General features: G+C 39.7%; 1 protein-coding gene across 10 annotated transcripts in view; it reads right to left on the bottom strand.

Moving 5' to 3' along the window:
• Positions 1-19,622, bottom strand: part of LOC105492691 (LY6/PLAUR domain containing 6B) — a 188,844-nt gene that overhangs the window by 17,089 nt on the left and 152,133 nt on the right. The window contains exon 5 of one of the 10 annotated variants that reach the window (XM_071072720.1): positions 17,111-17,201. The exons of 8 other annotated variants lie outside the window; for them this stretch is intronic. The gene's annotated coding sequence lies outside the window, so the exon portion shown is untranslated. Of the gene's footprint in view, positions 1-14,294; positions 14,312-17,110; positions 17,202-19,622 lie in introns of those variants that run through there. One more of the 10 variants, XM_071072721.1, reaches the window with a different exon arrangement.

Genomic DNA, 19,622 nt, shown 5'->3' with positions numbered 1-19,622 from the left:
CACTTTGGGAGGCCGAGGTGGGCAAATCACAAGGTCAAGAGTTCAAAACCAGCCTGACCAATATGGTGAAACCCCGTCTTTACTAAAAAAATACAAAAATTAGCTTGGCGTGGTGGCACGTGCCTATAATCCCAGCTACTCAGCAGGCTGAGACAGGAGAATCACTTGAACCTGGGAAGTGGAGGTTGCAGTGAGCCGAGGTCATGCCACTGCACTCTAGGCTGGGTGACAGAGTGAGACTCTGTCTCAAGAAAAAAAAAAAAAATAAACAAACAAACAAACAAACAAACAAAAACTTAGATGTTTAGGAATTAGAAACTCCCTTAAAAAGAGTCAAGACTGGCTTGTCATGTTTTATGCAACTATTTGGACAAATGGTAGGAACCTAGTAAGAATGCGTTGATGAAATTTGAGAGTCTCCTTCACACGGGTGGAATAATTTTTACCCTGTTTGCTTCCATAAATGATTTTTGGAAGGCTTATGCCCAGTCATGTATGCATTAAAGCTCTTACAATACTGAATAAAAGCCATATTGGATGAGAGGATAGTAAAGATCCTAATCCCTTCTAGGAACAAAGCACTCAGCTGTGGGTTTCCCTTTGCTCTGCACTTCCTAGAAGCCAGGGGAGACATGGGACACACTGATTCTCACTATTTGAGAAAAGATAATTCTTCCTGATACTTAATTCTCTAATTAATGAGTCATACCATTACATATAGGGGGCACCAAACAACATATGAATAATGTCTGAAATTTGTTTTGAGGACCTCCAGATGCCTTTGTCATTTGGCTATTTATTTATTTATTTATTTTTCTTGAGACGGAGTCTCACTCTGTCGTCAGGCTTGAGTGTAGTGGTGTGATCTCGGCTCACTGCAACCTCCACCTCCCGGGTTCAAGCGATTCTCCTGCCTCAGCCTCCTGAGTAGCTGGGTCTACAGGTGTACGCCACCATGCTCAGCTAATTTTTGTATTTTTAGTAAAGAAGGGGTTTCACCATGTTGGCCAGGATGGTCTCGATCTCTTGACCTTGTGATCTGCCTGCCTCGGCCTCCCAGAGTGCTGGGATTACAGGTGTGAGCCACCGTACCCAGCCTGGCCATTTCTTTGAAAAAGCCAAGGACATAACATTGAAAGGTAATTCTATACAGTTACTTCTGCTATCAGGTATACAAATGAAAGATTTGTTTTTCTTTTCTATGGAAGAGGAGTGTCTTTATACTTGAGAGAAAGATATAGCTGGACAGAAGTTCTGCAGGAGAGCTGCTCTCTTTACTAAATTCATTTCTTTTAATAACCAATCAAAGCTCTCCTAAGAGAAATCGAGGCTGAAATGTCCAGCAGCTGGCTAAAGGACCATTACTTGACACTGGTTGAGTAGAGGAGTGTATCATGCCACAAATGCAATCTAATACGTGACACTCAGTTGAGGAAATTTAGCATTCATCGTCACTCAGTGTGTAAGGTGACAGCTAATGCTTTTTTACTTCATTTAGCCTCAGCTGACATAGAAAAATGATTGTAAAAATAAAGTTTTCATACAGATGTGTTTCTCACTTGAGAAATTTCTCTGTATATGTGTGTTTGGATAGGTGTATATGTGCATACACACATACATACATACATATATTTTATTGAATGAATTCATTGCTTAAGCACGAACTATGTGCCAGATTGCAAAATTGTCCCTAGAACTCTGTTTAAGGGACAGTATTCCCTATCATCTCAGCTGCCTTCAGCACCCACATGGTTAAATGGGAGAGCTGCACAATGCAGAATTGTTACTAGGCATCTGTCCCGTCTTTTTACTTCCGTCCCAGGGTTTTATGTCACTGACCATTGTTTATAAAGCCCCCACTCACTCAACTTCATTCTTGAATCTACATCTAGAAATATATTAACCAAGTAAAGAACATGTTTTTTGATATCTATCATTTTGAAACAGGAGGGCATTTAAAAAGGAACAATAAACTGCATGCTACGGCAAAAGAATATCATGCTGACTTTTGCATAGTCACAAAATCCAGAACAGATTATTCAAAGAACTCTCTGGAAGCTGACAAGCTTATAAAAGCAATCCTAATAAAAAATTTCTGCATTCTGCATATATAACAAAGTTTACAGCGTGTCACTTGCTCCATAAATTGCCACTATTACCACTTGGAGCAGAAGGAACTGTACATAGATAAAGATATATATGTGCATAATTTCATATTCCCAGAGGAAACTGAAAAATTATGTACATTAAATAGTGTTTTAATTGCAACATGAAAAACTACATTAAATGGTTCATGATATGGTTCATGGTCCCACAAGGGTAAAGTCAAGTGTAAATGCTGACTAGTATAATGGGGAGAAACCGGCCTTTGGAGGCGCTCAGGCCTGGGGGCAAATTCTAGCTCTGTCCAGGATCTACTGCCTCTAGGTGATCACTGGATTGCGCTGAGTCTGTTTCCCTATCAGTAAAATGGAGATATCACATACCTATATTACAGAGAGTTTTGTGGAAATTAAAGGAGAATAAAAAATAAGCCCCTACCTATTTCCATTTTTGTCAAATTATTAAATCAATTAGAAAGCTTAATGCAGAGATTTATTGTTCCTCTATGGATGATCATACAGGCAAATATTATTATTATTATTATTATTATTTTTAATTGTATTTTTTTTTCTTTTTTTTTATTATTATACTTTGAGTTCTAGGGTACATGTGCATAATGTGCAGGTTTGTTACATATGTATACTTGTGCCATGTTGGTGTGCTGCAGCCATCAACTCGTCAGCACCCATCAACTCGTCATTTACATCAGGTATAACTCCCAATGCAATCCCTCCCCCCTCCCCCCTCCCCATGATAGGCCCCAGTGTGTGATGTTCCCCTTCCCGAGTCCAAGTGATCTCATTGTTCAGTTCCCACCTATGAGTGAGAACATGCGGTGTTTGGTTTTCTGTTCTTGTGACAGTTTGCTAAGAATGATGGTTTCCAGCTGCATCCATGTCCCTACAAAGGACACAAACTCATCCTTTTTTATGGCTGCATAGTATTCCATGGTGTATATGTGCCACATTTTCTTAATCCAGTCTGTCACTGATGGACATTTGGGTTGATTCCAAGTCTTTGCTATTGTGAATAGTGCCGCAATAAACATACGTGTGCATGTGTCTTTATAGCAGCATGATTTATAATCCTTTGGGTATATACCCAGTAATGGGATGGCTGGGTCATATGGTACATCTAGTTCTAGATCCTTGAGAAATCGCCATACTGTTTTCCATAATGGTTGAACTAGTTTACAATCCCATCAACAGTGTAAAAGTGTTCCTATTACAGGCCAATATTATTAAGGCCATATGATAGCTGACAAGATTTAAGACTGAAATTCAATATACATATTTTCAGCTCTCAAATTCTATGATTATCTGAGCACATATGACAGCAGAATGTAAAATTCCTCTGAAGACCAATTTTAAGAAAACTACTCTAGCATACATGTGAGAGCAATATTTAGGCCTCACTGGAGTGTTTCCATTTATCAGCCTTCTAGTAAATCTATATGATTTGCCTATACTCATAAATAACATGCAGTAGTTGTAATAGCATTTGTTTTAAAAAGCAACAGGCTCTGTGCTTTCACTCGTATCATTGTTTTATTGCCTCAAGTGTGTGTCACACTCCCCACCCTGCTTTGAAGGTCCAGTTCAAATACTTTTCATTCACCAAATCTTTCCATGCCGACTCCAGCCCATGAGGTACTCTCTAGCCTGAAGAAAGCTTGGAGTTTGCTTGTGGACACAGACTGTCCTTCCTTGCTTAGCAATGGGTTGGGCAGAGAAGGCCCAGTCCATGTTTGGAGACGGGCTGAAGGTCTCTAAGTGAACACAGACCTCATACACTTGCAAATATTGCGAATTTTTAAAAAATGACTTTTCACGTTTTTACCATCATAATTGCCATTTCTATTTTGATTGTTTATTTAAGTGAATAATCTTTTAAGTTTTGTGACACTCTTTTAACAACACTCTTTTCAGTTACCCACGTGGAGATTATGAGAACTCCATTTTCAGCAACTGAAGGTCTGTTCAACAATGGTCTAGTACATTCGCCTGTGATTCAACACACACTGTGTGGGGCCTGAAATACACTACAACCACACCACCTTCCCAAGCTATCCCAGTCGGTGAAAGGGAAATGAACTCTGCTTGGCTTCTCTCTTTGCTTCTCCAGAAACACCCTCTATCCCTCTCCACCCTACACTGTGCTCTGGGAAGCTGAGCTAAAGAACGCTCACACGGTTCCCCTTCCACTGGCTGCTGGTTTGGCTTTGCCAATAGCAGGTGCTGGTAGATTGGAAGATGGAAAGACAGTGAGATTGGGCATTTATTCCCCTGACTCCCTCCCCATCAGGTTATCATCATGTCCCACAGATCCTAGCAGGGGGCCAACTCTGCAGCTCCCATCTCCTGGATTCTGGCAACTGTTTTCTCCTGTCTTCTAGGCCTATAAAACAATACAGTGGAAATGATTTTCTCTGTTGCTAACTCTGGAATCTGTTACTACCCCTAAATCTGGCCCACATCATTGTAAACAGTCCCTCTATTAACTCTCTTAAATAACGCCAGGTTGTTTATACCAGGTGGTTTCTGCCATGACCCTGACTGAGCCTTGAATCTTGGCTAGAAACACCAGGAAAAGAGCCACTCTGGACCAAAGCATTACGACTTGTTTTAGCAGAGGTATTACAGGCAATGTTGCAATGAATAAAGGGTAGCCTCTTTACTATGAAGTTTAAGGGCAATTGTTATGATCTATTAAGTTGTAGGAAACCAACAACTAGATTTATGCTACAAACCAATCAGGGTAAGAAGGAAGACATTAGTAAGAAAACGAGAATATTAATGAGCAGTATACCAGAAGATAAATCTAGCTGAAGAATATTTTATAATTTCATACAAATATCACCACCCTCTCAAAAATTTAGCTTTTTCTGCTTCTACCATCACTAAAGCACATCGTTAAATAAGCAGAGAGAGATGGGCAAGATTCTCAAACTTTAATAAAAGGGCTCAGAAAGATGGGCACATGTTGGTATGGACATAGCGTTGAAGCCCACTGAGGCTATACTATATTCTGGGCTGTATGATTTTACTGCATTATTATACCTATCAATATCTACAGAGATGTAAGTTTATTTGAATATAATAAATTCACTGAAAACTGGAATCCTCTATTTGTGTGATGATGCTTGGCCCTATAGTTTCCTTTCTAAGATCGAGTATTTCAAGAAATAACACTAGATTCCTACTTGACAAAAGGCTTCTCACTTAAATTAAGAAACTACTCTTGAACTGCTGTCTGCTTATTATTCTGGCGGCCTCTCATCTTCCACAGTCCCAGACCTTTTCACTGCGATAATGTTCTCAGGAGCCTCACGTGTCCAGGAAAGCCCTTTCCTGCACCTTCCAAATTTACTCGTACCCCCTTTCTTAATCAATTTTATTTCCTCTTCACCCTCTTCTTCGCCCTGCTACCCTCACTCAAGGTCACCTCAAAGAGAAAAAAAACGTTTAAAAAAGAAGTTAAGCTGGAAACGCACACTGAGATCTCATTCGTATTCTGCACTGATTTCCAGACCATAAAACTCCTAGAGAAAGTGTTCTTTGATAATGCCTAAAATAGCCCCTTTTAGCTTGTGTTTTGAAAAAAGCACACCTTGGATGTACCTTTAAAAGGAGTTGCATATAACAACAGAACTGAAAGAGGCCAAGAAAAAGGATTCATCTCGTTTTTATTCCTTTTTTTATTAATGCAGAGATTCTTCTCACTAAAAGTGCCTAAGAGAGACTGGCCAAGGTCTCTCTTAGTGAGGCAGCCATCTGGAAGGTGAGAGGACCGGGGAAGCACCGATGACCCTAATTGTTCACAGTGTATGGGATGTGGAACCCACTGTACCCAATGCCCAGCTCACATCCACTGACGGCAAAGACGACTTCTAGTCCACAGACTCACAAGTCTGGCAACTGTCTTCTGCTGTAGGTAATAATCACTCCAGCAGTGAGCACAGCTCATCACTCCCCCACTTAACACTCCCCCAAAGTCCCCCAAAGATTGCCCATTACAATTTGTACAGGATAGACACTTGGAACATAATCATTGAATAAATGCTTGATTGAAGTTGACTTCACCATTCTCTTCAGTTTGCAAACCCCACTCCCCTGGCTCTAAGGCAGATCAATTTCCATTTACCCTTTAGTGTCTGTGTTTGGACAGTGGGCAGTTATTCCTAATTGAGGGCTGAGAGGCCTCAAATGAACACATTCCCTATACCACATGATTCATCTTTAAAGAACTTTCCCATCCGAAACTAATTAATCCTCTCCACATCCCTGTGAGGTAAGAGTGGTGTGATCATCTCCAGGGTATAAGGAAATTGGGGATGAGGAGGTTACAAGCTGTGCCAAGGGTAATTAAGGGTGTCTGCAGGGGAATTAAGTCATGATATACCAATCCCAGGCCATTCCTCCACCTTTCACCATGCTTTGACCGACTGAACATTCTCTGGGTTTTGGTGAAGACATAGACAGAGTCCAGGAGACATGAGCATTTTGGAGAAAAAAACCGACTGAACATTCTCTGGGTTTTGGTGAAGACATAGACAGAGTCCAGGAGACATGAGCATTTTGGAGAAAAAAAAAAAGACTTGCCCCTGCTAAACACTTGAGATGTCTTTCCTACAATAAGTAGGTATTAGAAGTCACTTCTTTGCTAATATCAAAGAAGGTATCCAAGGAAAAAAAAAAAAAAAGCCACTTCTCTTAGCTTATTCTCAATAAAAATATGTCGTTAGGTAAATTTAATACTGTCTCCCAGAAAGAAGGTTGAGAAAAACACATCTTCATCTGTCTTCCTGGGAAGCACACAGTGAGGTTCACTCTAACGTCTTCAGAGGCACAAGCCAGCCCACTGGCAGCCTTGAGGTTCAGGGTTGCTGCCTGTCCAGACCTGTGATCTGCCCGGAGCAGGATGATAGCACAGCCCTCCTTAACACACTTTACCCAGGCCTTGCTTCTCTGCAGCGTGTCTCTCAGCAGCTCCCCAGAGAATGGCATAAAGCAAATATTACAGCCATCTCTATCCTAGACCTTTCTCACTTTGATGAAGAAGAACCAGGATTGGTGATTTCCAATTCAACCACCAAAACCGTATCCTTTTTCCTTTGCTGGCTCCTCTTCTTCCTCCCGCCCGCCCCAAGCTTCAGGCTTTTATGTTATTACTATTTACTTTCTCATGGTATATTGGGATATAACTAATATATAACTATATAATAGGAGGATGCTATTACTAGTACTTTCATTAGGGACCACATTCACTGTCACACATTTGACTCCCATTTCTCTACTGCCGGTTTCTAAATCACCAGGCCTCTCCCTGACCTGAAAAGGCTGCATTGTAAATTATAATTTTCTTCAATTTTTATATAGTATGAGTTGGAGTAGGTAATTTACTATTTCGTTTGGAGAATAACTAGTCCTAATAGTGAAACTCTATAATGTGCCAATAATTAAAACAGTATAGACAGGACTAGCATATGATCAGACAGACAAATGAAACAGAATAGAAGGTCCAGACATAGACTCAAATACATATAAGAATTTGTTGTGTCACAAACATAAACTAGTAAAGGAGGGATATACACTTAAAGAAGTTGAGTTGGGACAACTGAGTGACCAGGAAAAAAATAAGGTTGGATACATACCTCATACTGTACACACAAAAACAAAGCCATAAACATTTCCAAAAAGAATATTTGAACACAGAATAATTTTATTAAGTCATTTTACATTATTTAATTAAGTTTTTAAGGAATTGTTATCTTAACGGTTTAGAGGGTATATTCTAAAAAGTCCATCCTTACATGTTATTACATATATAGATGCAGTTATGAAGAAAATAATATATCTGGAGTTTGCTCTAAACATTCTCAAAATAGGTGAGAAAATAGACAAAATAAGATTGGCAAAATATTCCTAATTGTTGAGGCTGAATGATGGATAGCTGGGGTCTATGATACTATTTTCTCTATTTGTGTATGTTTAAAATTGTTCATGAGAAAATGTGTTCTTTTTAGTGCCAGAAGAAAATATAAGTGACTTCCTTGGAGTGGGGAAAGGTCCTTCTAACTATGATTCAAAACACAGAAAGTATAAAATTAAAGTTTGATAAATTCAACTATATTAGACAACTTCTGTATGTATAACAAAAAAATCATAAGCAAAGTTAGAAACAAATAACAACTTGGAGAAAATATTTTCAACTCCGATCATATTTAAAATAATAGATAATCTCACTAGTATGGAAATAGCTACTAGAAATCATAAGAAAATTATCAGAAATCCAATAGAAAAATTGGCAAAGAAAATTAATACACATTTCATAGAAAAATCCATCAAATGGCCCTTAAACATCATGAGAACAGTTGAGCATCTTTTTGAATAGGAGAAATGAAAATTAAAATTATACTTTATAACTTCTAGATTTTGGCCAAGCTGATAGATGAACATGTTTGCTTAACACTCTCCTTTTGAGAAGATCATGGGAAATCATATTTTAATATATTGCTTGGGGGAATACAAACCCTGTGGAGCAATTTGGCAACATTATTGAAATTTCAGATGTAATTACCCTTTACCCCAAAAATCCTACTCTAGTTTTATTCTACAGGTAGACTTGCATACATGTACAACAATGTATTGGCATCATATCATTGTAGCACTGTGTGTAATAGTAAATGTCTGAAAACAACCCAAGTGTCCATTAAAAGGAATACAGATATGTGCACACACACACAGACACACACACACACACATTACCTATTGTGTTATCAATGTTACTTCATATGTTACCTATTGTGTTAGAGAGGGAATAGTATGAAAAACACTATATGTGTTTACTCATATATGGATAAATATACTCGTAAGAATACTTAGGAAACTAATAAAAGTGATGGCCTACAGGTGGAGAGCCAGGGATAAAACAAATATAGTACAAGGGAACAGAAGTGAGAAAAGGACTTCTCAGAGTATAACTCATTTCATTGTTTTGATTTATAATCCATGTGAATGCATGACTTATTCAAAAATTAAATTAAAACAAAACAATTCAATTGGCTCCATAGTTTATGGTTAAAGCTCAATAGTTCTTTCTAATGGACCAATGACTTGGAAAATTCAAACAGCAGATGGTACAAAATAGCATTTTTGTTTGGCTTTGAAATGCATCATTTGGAGGTGGGTGTAGGGGTACCTGACAATTCACCATCCTAATTACATTTTGCAAATTGCACTGATAATGTCCCCTGAGATCCTGGTAAGAACACATTCACAGTTGTCTGAAATAAAAGTCAATTAAGAATGAAGGTAAGGAAGATCAACAGCCAGGAAGCATTGCCTTGCTTCCCCAATAGGTTTATTTCCATGTATGTATACAGTGTTGTGATGTGCTGACTATTAGCAGCACTTCTCCCTTACTCTATAGACCAACAGGCATCAACTTTTCTGTCCCCCAGATCTATTTCTATCTTGCCCCTATGCCTAACTTCAGATTCCATGTTTAGAAGGATTTATCTAAACTCTACGTAGAAGATAATTCATTATCCATTTTTAAGATTAAAAGCACATAATTGCCATAAAAAGTGATCCACATGAGATAATTACTATTTAACATGATGTATACATATATACATGAGATATATATAATGTTGGACAAATCAAAAAATTGTTTTTATACACTCATTAGCTCATATTGTTTTATTGCCCTTGAATAGACAATTTATTTTATGCTTTGTGAAATATTAAAAATAGCTTCATCTCCCACGACTACATTTGAGGTTCTGGGACCCCAGATTTCAGGCTGCTGAGTAGGCAAGAGAAGGAGGCCTGAGAATTCTCACTCTTTAGCCCCTGGTATGAAGTCTACATAGGAAGAGGGGCTACCATCCACTCCAATAGGAAAGGAAGCAATAGTTTCTTGTACATATATATGAAGGGGGAAATTCCTGTTATTTAGCTTAGTGAAAAAGCTAAATATTTTGCCACACCTGGGCTATTTCTCAGCATTTCAGTTTCCTTACAGGTAGAATCAGTCTTTAAAAGTTAGAGTATAACATTGGGCAAGTTACTGAATCTCCCAGTGCCTCAGTTTCCTCATTGCAAAAATGACAGAATAATAGAAAACAATGACCTCAAGTAAGTGAGTTAATTTGTCTCAAGACACTTAGACTAACGGCAGGAAGAGAGAAAGAACTCCATAAATACTAGCTACCCACATGAGACATCTTAGAGGTAAGTATGTTTAAAACTACCTCTCTGGAGCCAGGTGACCTCCTGAGATGTTAGGAATATATCCTCTGTCACCATTTTCCTTAGACGAATTAGCCATAATACAAATGGAAAATGATTGACTTTCACAACCTCAACTTTACTGGGTGTTGAGTGATTTACGTAACACTGTAGCTAGGAGGTCCCAGAACTGCATTCCTTTCTTTGGCAAATTTGTATGTCTTCCTCCAAAGGCAATATTTATTCATCACATCTTGTCTGAGTAATGACTCTGGGCTGGGGTTAGGTGAAGAATGTCAATCCTTTTTCCCACCCTCGGTGCAAGGGCTTAGAACATGGGAGCAGAGGAAGACATCACATTCAGATAAAGTCAGAACCAACCAGCCCATGGCTTGACAAGAGAGTTTAGAAGAGATCCAAGGTAGGGCCTATTTATAAGTGAAAAAACAAGGCCTCCAATTTGCCTCCAGAATCTGACACTGCTGAGTCTCTACTTTGCATCACAGGGGGGATATTAAATTCATGATCTAGAAGTAAATGAGAGAAAATAATGTTTATAATCAGTAGTTTAAATGTGCACTTGTCTCTCTCCTATACTGTCTCTTCACAACATCCAAACAGGTGAGCAAAAGAAACTAGGAATGCTGTACCCAGGAAAAGACAATTTTACAAAAATGCTCCCCCAGTCATTGAATCATAGGGAAGAAAATGGAACCAAACTGTGTCCCTGATGGGAAATGAGAAGAATAACTAATGTTTTCCCAGCTAAAAGTTTGAAAAATATACTTTGCCACATTCAAAATCTTCACCCATTTCTTTCTTTCCTTACACTTTCCTCACCAAAAAGCCACATTTTAATTAATTTCATAAAATAATCCAATTTATACCCTCTAAGGCAAGCTTGTCCAACCCATGGCCCACAGGTCGCATGTAGCCCAGGACGGCTTTGAATGTGGCCAAACACAAATTTGTAAACTTTCTTAAAACATTTTGAGATTTTCTTTTGCAAGTTTTTTTGCAGTTTATCAGCTATCGTTAGTGTTAGTGTATTTTTTGTGTGGCCCAAGATAGCTCTTCTTCCAATGTGGCCCACAGAATCCAAAAGACTGGACAAGCCTGCTTTAAGTAACTAAATACGTTTATTCAGTTACTCAACCAATATTTACGGGGCACCCACGATGTGTCGGGCGTCATTTTGTTCATTGACGTTGCCTGAGTTCCTGCTCTCAGGGAATCTTACTTTGCAATATTCTGCTGAAAATGTGTCTTCTGCATTTCCTTTGTTTGGTTTACTGTGATTCTCCTCTTCTTCTGTACAATGCCTTTCACATCTAGAAAATTATAATCTTATAACAATTGTATCATGTCATGAGACCATGACAGAGCAGGCTAAGAAATGATAGCCATTTGGGCATAAATATTTAAATACATGCAATACACTTCATTTAGTGCATTGTTCAAATTCTGGGCTTATACAAACACGTTTCCGGAAATCACCAGCTGCTTCCTTTTGTGAGCTCAGTAATTCTCGAAAAACAAGACTCAAAGGACCTACAGGCATACCTCAGAGATATTGTGGGTTTGATTCCAGAGTACTGCAATACAGCAAGTCACACAAATGTTTTAGTTTCCTGGTGCAGACGAAAGTTGTGTTTACATCATACTAGAGTCTATTAAGTTGTACCTACCTTAATTTTAAAATACTTTAAAATGCTACCAATCATCTGAGCCTTCAGCAAGTCATGATCTTTTTGCTGGTGGAGGGTCCTGCCTCAATGTGGATGGCTGCTGACTCATCAGGGTGGTGGTTGCTAAAGGCTGGGGTGGCTGTGGAAATTTCTTAAGTCAACAATAAAGTTTGCTACATCAATTGAGTCTTCCCAGCATCAAAGATTTCTCTGTGGTATGTGATACTGGTTAACAGTATTTTACCCGCAGAACATTTTTCAAAATTGGAGCCAATCCTCTCAAACCTGCTGCTGTTTTACCAACTAAGTTTCTGAAATATTCTAAATCCTAGCTACTCAGGAGGCCAAGGCAAGAGGCTCACTTGAGTCCAGAAAGTTGAGGCTGCTGTGAGCCATGATCACACCGCTGCACTCCAGCCTAAGTGACAGAGTGAGACTTTTTTCTAAACAAACAAACAAACAAACAACTGTTGTTTAGTGTAGCTACCTTCGTCAATGATCTTAGCTAGATCTTCTGCAGCACTTGCTGCAGCTTGTCCATCAGCACTTCCTGCTTCACCTTGCACTTTTATGTTATGGACATGGCTTCTTTCCTTCATCCTCATGAACCCACTTCTGCTAGCTTCAAAGTCTTCTGCAGCTTCCTCACCTCTCTCAGCCTTCACAGAATTGAAGAGAGCTAGGGCCTTGCTCTGGATTAGGCTTTGGTTTAAGGGAACGCTGTGGTTAGTTTGGTCTTCTATCCAGACCACTCACACTTTTTCTGTATTAGCAATAAAGCTGTTTTGTTTTCTTATCATTCATGAGTTCACTGGAGTAGCACTTTTAATTTCCTTGAAGAACTTCTCCCTTGTATTCTCAATTTGGCTGTTTGGCACAAGAGGCCAAGCTTTCAGCCTGTCTCAGCTTTTGACATGCCTTCCTAGGTAAGACTAATCATTATTAGCTTCCGATTTAAAGTGAGAGGCATGTGACTCTTCTTTTCACTTGAACACTTAGAGGCCATAGGGTTATTAACTGAACTAATTTCAATATTGTATGTCTCAAGGAACAGCGAAGCCCAAGGAGGGGAAGAGAGATGAGGGAATGACCAATCACTGGTACGGTCAGAACATCCACAGCATTGATGGATCAAGTTCACCATCTTAGATGGGTATACTTCATGGTGCCCCCAAACAATTACAACAGTAACATCAAAGATCGCTAATCGCAGATCACCATAACAGGTATAATAATAATGAGGAAATTTGAAATATTGTGAGAAATACCAAAATGTGATGCAGAGACACAACATGAGCACATGCTGTTGGAAAAATGGCATCGATTGACTTGCTTAAACCTTTCCATAAACCTTCCATTTGCAGAAAACGCAATCTCTGTGAAGGCAATAAAACCAGATGCAATAAATACACGTAGGCCAGTATTTTCCAAATCAGCCTCCTTCTACTTACATGTTGTCACTGATGTCATTTGCCTCCTTTTCTGCCAGCCCCAAACTGACTAGGGAGGAGAATCAATTGGAATTCCTTCTCCCTAATAGCTTTCTTTCCTTTTTCTCCAAACCTTGTATTTTTCCCCACTAAAACCACCTATGCCAAAACCATAGTTCAGTGAAATGAGTGTGATTAAGCAAATTATAAGCGAGCTCAGGGAGTCGCTCTAATTACTCTAATCAGGGATAGGTTCCCAGCTCACAGGAGGCCTGACTGGCCTAGAACTCTTGCTTCTACTGGTGGGTGGTGTGTCAGCAGATGGCAATCACTGCTGCTATTTCACCAGCTTAATGTGAGATTGTTCTAGTTTTGGGCTTCAGACCCTCATTATTCTTCAATTTCTTTAATTGGTCCACTGGAAAAAAATCTTGCCTTTGATCCCTGAGTGCCCCAGAAGCCCATGCAACAGTTGGGCATGGTGCCAGATTCTTCAGGAAGAAGAATACGTGTATAGGAGGAGATGCCGGTCTCCCTTTCTTACCATATTCGAGCTCCCTGATGGCAGGAGTAATCTTTCATCCCTAGAAATGAGCCTGACATGGAGCAGAGACCCAAATGTTTGCTGAACATCTTGGAATGAACAAAGAAGAGAAAGCGAAGTCATATTTTCTTTCAAGAGGCACTTTATGGGAAAAAGGATTTAATAAGAAAAAAATGCTTGTACGGGGAACATGCCTATCGCATACTACATTTAAATGAGAACACATACTACATTTAAATGAGAAGACAGAGACTTAGGAGTGTTCTAAGCCATGTGGCCACCACTCCATACACACCTGACAGCAATGCATATCTGGTTTCTCATCATTAACTCAAAACAGTCAGAGGTGGCAAGTCTGTATGAGAAAGAAAAAGAAAGAGATAGAGGCTGGAGTGCAGAAGAGAAGTACCAAGCTGGTATCAAATCACAAGCTTCCATCAGGAAAACAAGAGCCAAGCTACAATCAACATTCTAACAAGCTTTATTTGGTTATAAAATTCTTCAAGGAAAATTCTAGAACTTCAGGAATATAATACCTTAATGAGGTCTACTAGGTGGTGGTATATCAAAATAATTGCTATCCCTTCTTATACTTCTACTTAACTTTCTACACATTTTGGCAATGGTAGCTCATGAGAGAAAACTGAGAGATGTTTCATGAGTTTCTTTATGAGGCTGAGTTCCCTGGGCCCTGCAGAAGGACAGATGTAAGAAAACTTGGCAAAGTTCACAGCTGCTCCATGGCCACACATTGATGAATGTATCCCATGTTGTTGGCTTCCTTCCATGTAGATAATTATGTTGCACACTGGATTAGAAAAGCCATGTTTTGGCATCATCAATCCAAATTTACCTTTGGAGTTTCTCTCAGTGGAGAAAGCATTAATCAAATCAAAAATCAACTTTTTTCTTTTTTTTTGAGACAGTTTCGCTCTTGTTGCCCAGGCTGGAGTGCAATGGCGCGATCTTGGCTCACTGTAACCTCCGCCTCTTGGGTTCAAGCGATTCTCCTGCCTAGGCCTCCCAAGAAGCTGGGATCACAGGCATGAGCCAACATGCCCAGGTAATTTTGTATTTTTAGTAGAGATGGCGTTTCTCCATGTCAGTCAGGCTGGTCTCAAACTCCCAACCTCAGGTGATCTGCCTGCCTCAGCCTCCCAAAGTGCTGGGATTACAGGCGTGAGCCACTGCGCCTGGCCAAATAAACTTTTAAAACTGAAAATACAGGCATATACATGTATATGTATACATATACATACACATATATGTATATGTATTTTCCTCTTTTATTCACTGAATAAACATTCTCGAGCACTTACTGTGTGCTATATGAGGAACTAGAAATAAAAATTTAAGTAAGGCATGGCCCATGTCCTAAAGTGATTTGAAGTAGTGATGAAGGCAGTCCATGTACAAACTACAAACATGTGGCAGTTGCTATAGGGACAACGAGTTATGGAGCATTACTAACTCTACAACATGAATTTTTCTAAAATGCCAGCAATTTCTGTAACTTATAGTAGGTAGGGAAGCATATTATTTATGCTGAAACCATGCAGAGATGTTCCCAGAAATAAGCACATCTGCAGAAAACAAATCTACACACATTATAGATTGGCCAAGTAGAACAAATGGCTCAGGAAAAAAAAAATTCTTTTCTTAAAAAAAACAAAAAAGAAAGCAAGCACACTGTTTGGGATTTTCTGCAGATGTCATCAGAATAAATGCATGGGTACAGACAAGTGCTTAGGTTTGCAGTATGACCAGGTATCTTGCTGAGGCTCAGCCTACACACCCTAAACTAGGAATTGGGCAATTTCCTACTTAGAGGATTTCCAGCAAACTCCATAGCTCTTCTATCTCCATTTCTGGTTCAGAAATTTCACCCTTCCAGCAAAGTTTACTTCTTCCAGAAGCATAAGGTACAGTAGATACATCAAGCTTAAAAGGGAAAAAAATTAAATTTTACTGATCACCAACTTACCCTTTGCAAATTAAATATTCAGTGTCTTAAGTGGTACCCAGAATGCCTGCTTCTCTGATAAGAATTTATCACAACAGGTTCACCTTATTTTCCTAAAGGTATTCTAGTTATCTAAAAGAAATGGTATATTTCTCTGTGATCCAAAATGAAATAATTTCCACTTACATGAAGAAGTATTTGCCATCCACTTACTGAAGCACTAAGAGCATTCACTTTTATAATGGACATAACTTAATGCAGGAATCTTTTCTCATGGAAAGCATTTGACTAGGAAAAAGTTGAATGCAAAGTAATGTGGGCTGTTAAAATATATAATCCCTTGACCCTATCGAAGGGCAATTTGGCTATTTCTGAAGCAGCAGCCCCTTCAGTAAATAACAGCATATCCTGACAGTCTGAGATGCTTTCCTACTGAAGGGGACTTTCTCCTTGTTGGTTGTGAGCATCCACAGAGCTTTAGAGAGGCAATGCTGACTCAAGGGACTGATAGCTGGACTCATTCTAACCAGTGCTAGGACTGAGTTCTACTTGAGTTAATTTTCAAGAGAGTATCTCACCCAAGCAACTTATTTACTGCTCCTTCTTAAGGTGTTCCATGTCTGTTTTAAATCCTTAGAATTTCAATCTTGCTGTGGGAGGATTGCCAAAACTTCAAGTATTTCTCTGATGATTAAATGGCTGCTACTGCCAGCACACCAAAAATAGTAGGTGTTGGAGGATATCAGAAATCAAAGTTCTATTAAACAGATCCATATGAAGTATGTATTGTGTGGTTGACGCTGTGAGAGCCACGGAGTTTTAAACCATATGAAAACTCTTCGACCCAAAAAACTGATGATGCATTAAATAACTGGAGTAAGCACAGGGCAGCGTATAATAAAGAATTAAAATGAGTGCTATAGGGTACAGAAAATGATTATGATTATACCTCATAAATACCTTACTATTAAAGAACAAAAATTATAAAATATAAAGTGCTTAAATTAGATGAAATGCATTCACATACAATACCTCTTTGACTCTTATAACCACGTGGTAAGGTAGGTGAGGCAGATGTTATATTATTAGCCCCACTTACAGATGAGGAAACTATAACCAAAGAGGTCAAGGGGCTTAGGCAATAGCACCTGCAGATACACGGCAGAATTCCAGACGGCAGCCATGGTGCTCTCTTCTGGTTCCCTAATCTTGCTGCCACATCACGCTGCCTTTTCCTTGCTGTGGGAGGGAGAAGAAAGAAGAACTTGAAGGGTGAACTGAAAAGGATATTGTTGAATGAAAAATAGGACGTAAGATTTTTCATGGGGAAAGGCAAATAGTGAGAGGGGCAAAGAGCATGACCACAGGTTTAGAGGCAGAGACTAGAAGAATGATTTCGTGAAATGGATATGTATTAGAAGGAAGTGTATTAGAAGGAAAACAGGCTGTGATAGGAAAATGGAATTATCCATGGAGGATTCAGAAAGGCAGGAGTTGAGTTTAAGTCTTTCAAGCAATGAGACTTTTTTGCAAAGGAGACTGCCAGGATCAATGCAAAGTTTAAGGAAGTTGATACGGTGTTCCTGTGCTAGACGGGTTCAAGGGATGGCAGGTGGGAGGCAAAGAGTCTGGGTTTCTGGAATCCAGCAGGAAGTGGCTGGGGGCCTGATGTAGTTCTGAGATATCAAGGTGGGTATGCCTGGCAGAATTCATCACAGATGCCTTTGTCATTTCATGTCACTGAACAACATCAAAGCTGAATGACTCTGGCTACAAGGGACAGGAGATGATTGGTGTTTACAAACTTAACATGGATTAAGCCATTTTAGGTTGGTTCCCTTAAAACCTGCAAGATACGCTGTCTCCAGGATTCAGGATTAACAAAGGTAAAATTACCTGCATTTTCAGGCCTCCGTTTAATGTGACTTCCTGAACTCAGCCAGTCTGTTATTAGGCTGGAATGGATGGGGGCCTTACAGCCCTGCTGGAGTTCCAACGGATGAAGGGGATTCGAGAGGGGTGGGGGGTAGGTACTCTCAGTCCCTCACCCCCTTTAAATGAGAATAGATTTGATTTTATAAAATTGCTTCTTTTAGGATCTTTCACAAAATTTTATTTGGGTAAAGGCTTCCATAGCTTAACACATCTGAAAAGCGAACAATCTAGTCCATCCCCACCCACAGACAGAGTGGGAAGCAGGACCAGTGAAGTGCAGGGCCTGGTCTCAGGTCACAGAGCAGGTGAGGCCCACTGAGAGGCCTTTTTAAAGTACGTCAAATTGGGCAACTGAGGACTAAAAGAACAAAAATCATTTCGTGTACTTTGAAGCCCCAGGGTCAGGATTCGTTCCAGGCCCTTTTTGTGCCTGTGGCAGAGCCGGTTCCCAGATGTCCTAACCAGGACAGCACACACAGCCAGGATGGAGGATCAGGATGCAGCTCCCGGCCACCAGCAGCCAGGCTGGGCCTCACATCGCGAGAAGTGAGACCGGGAGCCTGTCTCAGGGCTGAGCCTCCTGCCCACAAATTAAGCTTAGGATGCTTCCAACAGCAAAGAGGGTCTAGTTAACACTTCCTCTGACTCATTCATAGTTCAACACTTGATAATTTCTTTTCTTCCTCACTTTAGTCTCCTTTGGAGGGGCTAAGACTAAGGCCAAAACAAAGTAAAAATCTACCTCCACCACCACCAACAAAAACCACCTTAAGAAAAGGGCTGTCGTGCCCTGGGGAAGATAAAGAAGAGCTGCAAGTTTGGAATTCTCGCAGTTACCAAAGAATTATGACCCAGAAGCAGGGAATCATTAAATCCGGCTGGTTTCACTCGTGTAACAGCATGTAACATTGTACCAGCTCCTGCACTGCCCGCTGAATCAGGAAGTTTAGGGAGAAAAAAAACCCAGCAGAGCCTCTAGTAAATCTGTCTTTTTGTATTCAAATCCTAAAAAAGTATTCCCCACACCTCTTCACATAAGGCCTACCGTCACCTTAACTATGTTTATCCAGACAGACAAAGTGTCTTCGCAGACGCTACAGCATTTCTCTTCTTTGACAGCAAATACTGATTAAATCTTCGGGGAGAAAAGTTAGGCAAACCCAAACCCAGTTTCTCTCCAGTTACAAAGGGACAGACTTTCCGTTTCCGATATTTCCTTTCCTTTTCTTATGGTCAGGAAAAATAAAGAAACAAAAATGACAGAATTTTGTAGAAAATGTCTCCTGAAGATATGGTTGTTTTGGTTTTAACTTAGGTTGAATGATTTCCTACCGGTTTTGTGAATTATCTAATCTAACTAAAAGAATTCCTAAACCAACTAGGCTTCCTATTAATTTAGAAAAACTGGGGAGAATGTAGATGATACACAGACCAACAGTGCCAGGTGAGCTTTCTGCTGGCAGGGCGGCATGTCACCCTTTCAGGATGGAGGATGCTGAGGGGACTGACTTTGCTGGCAGTGACATTAGTGGCAAGAGACTGTATATTATGAATTAGTACATCTCTATGAACTGATTAACTTCTGAATATTCTGAATGCCTGGTTTAAAAAATAATAAATCAAAATGACCTTTCAGGCACTCACCAACACTGCTAACAGAAATATCCCAGTTAGAAATCTGGGTGGAAAACACGTTTGTGGCACATATGCTGATCTGAGCAATAG

This window comes from Macaca nemestrina, chromosome 11 (genome assembly GCF_043159975.1).
Source record: "Macaca nemestrina isolate mMacNem1 chromosome 11, mMacNem.hap1, whole genome shotgun sequence".
Lineage (NCBI taxonomy): Eukaryota > Metazoa > Chordata > Mammalia > Primates > Cercopithecidae > Macaca > Macaca nemestrina.
Note: the sequence above shows the minus strand (reverse complement) of the source record. Positions and strands in the feature narration are given on the sequence as shown.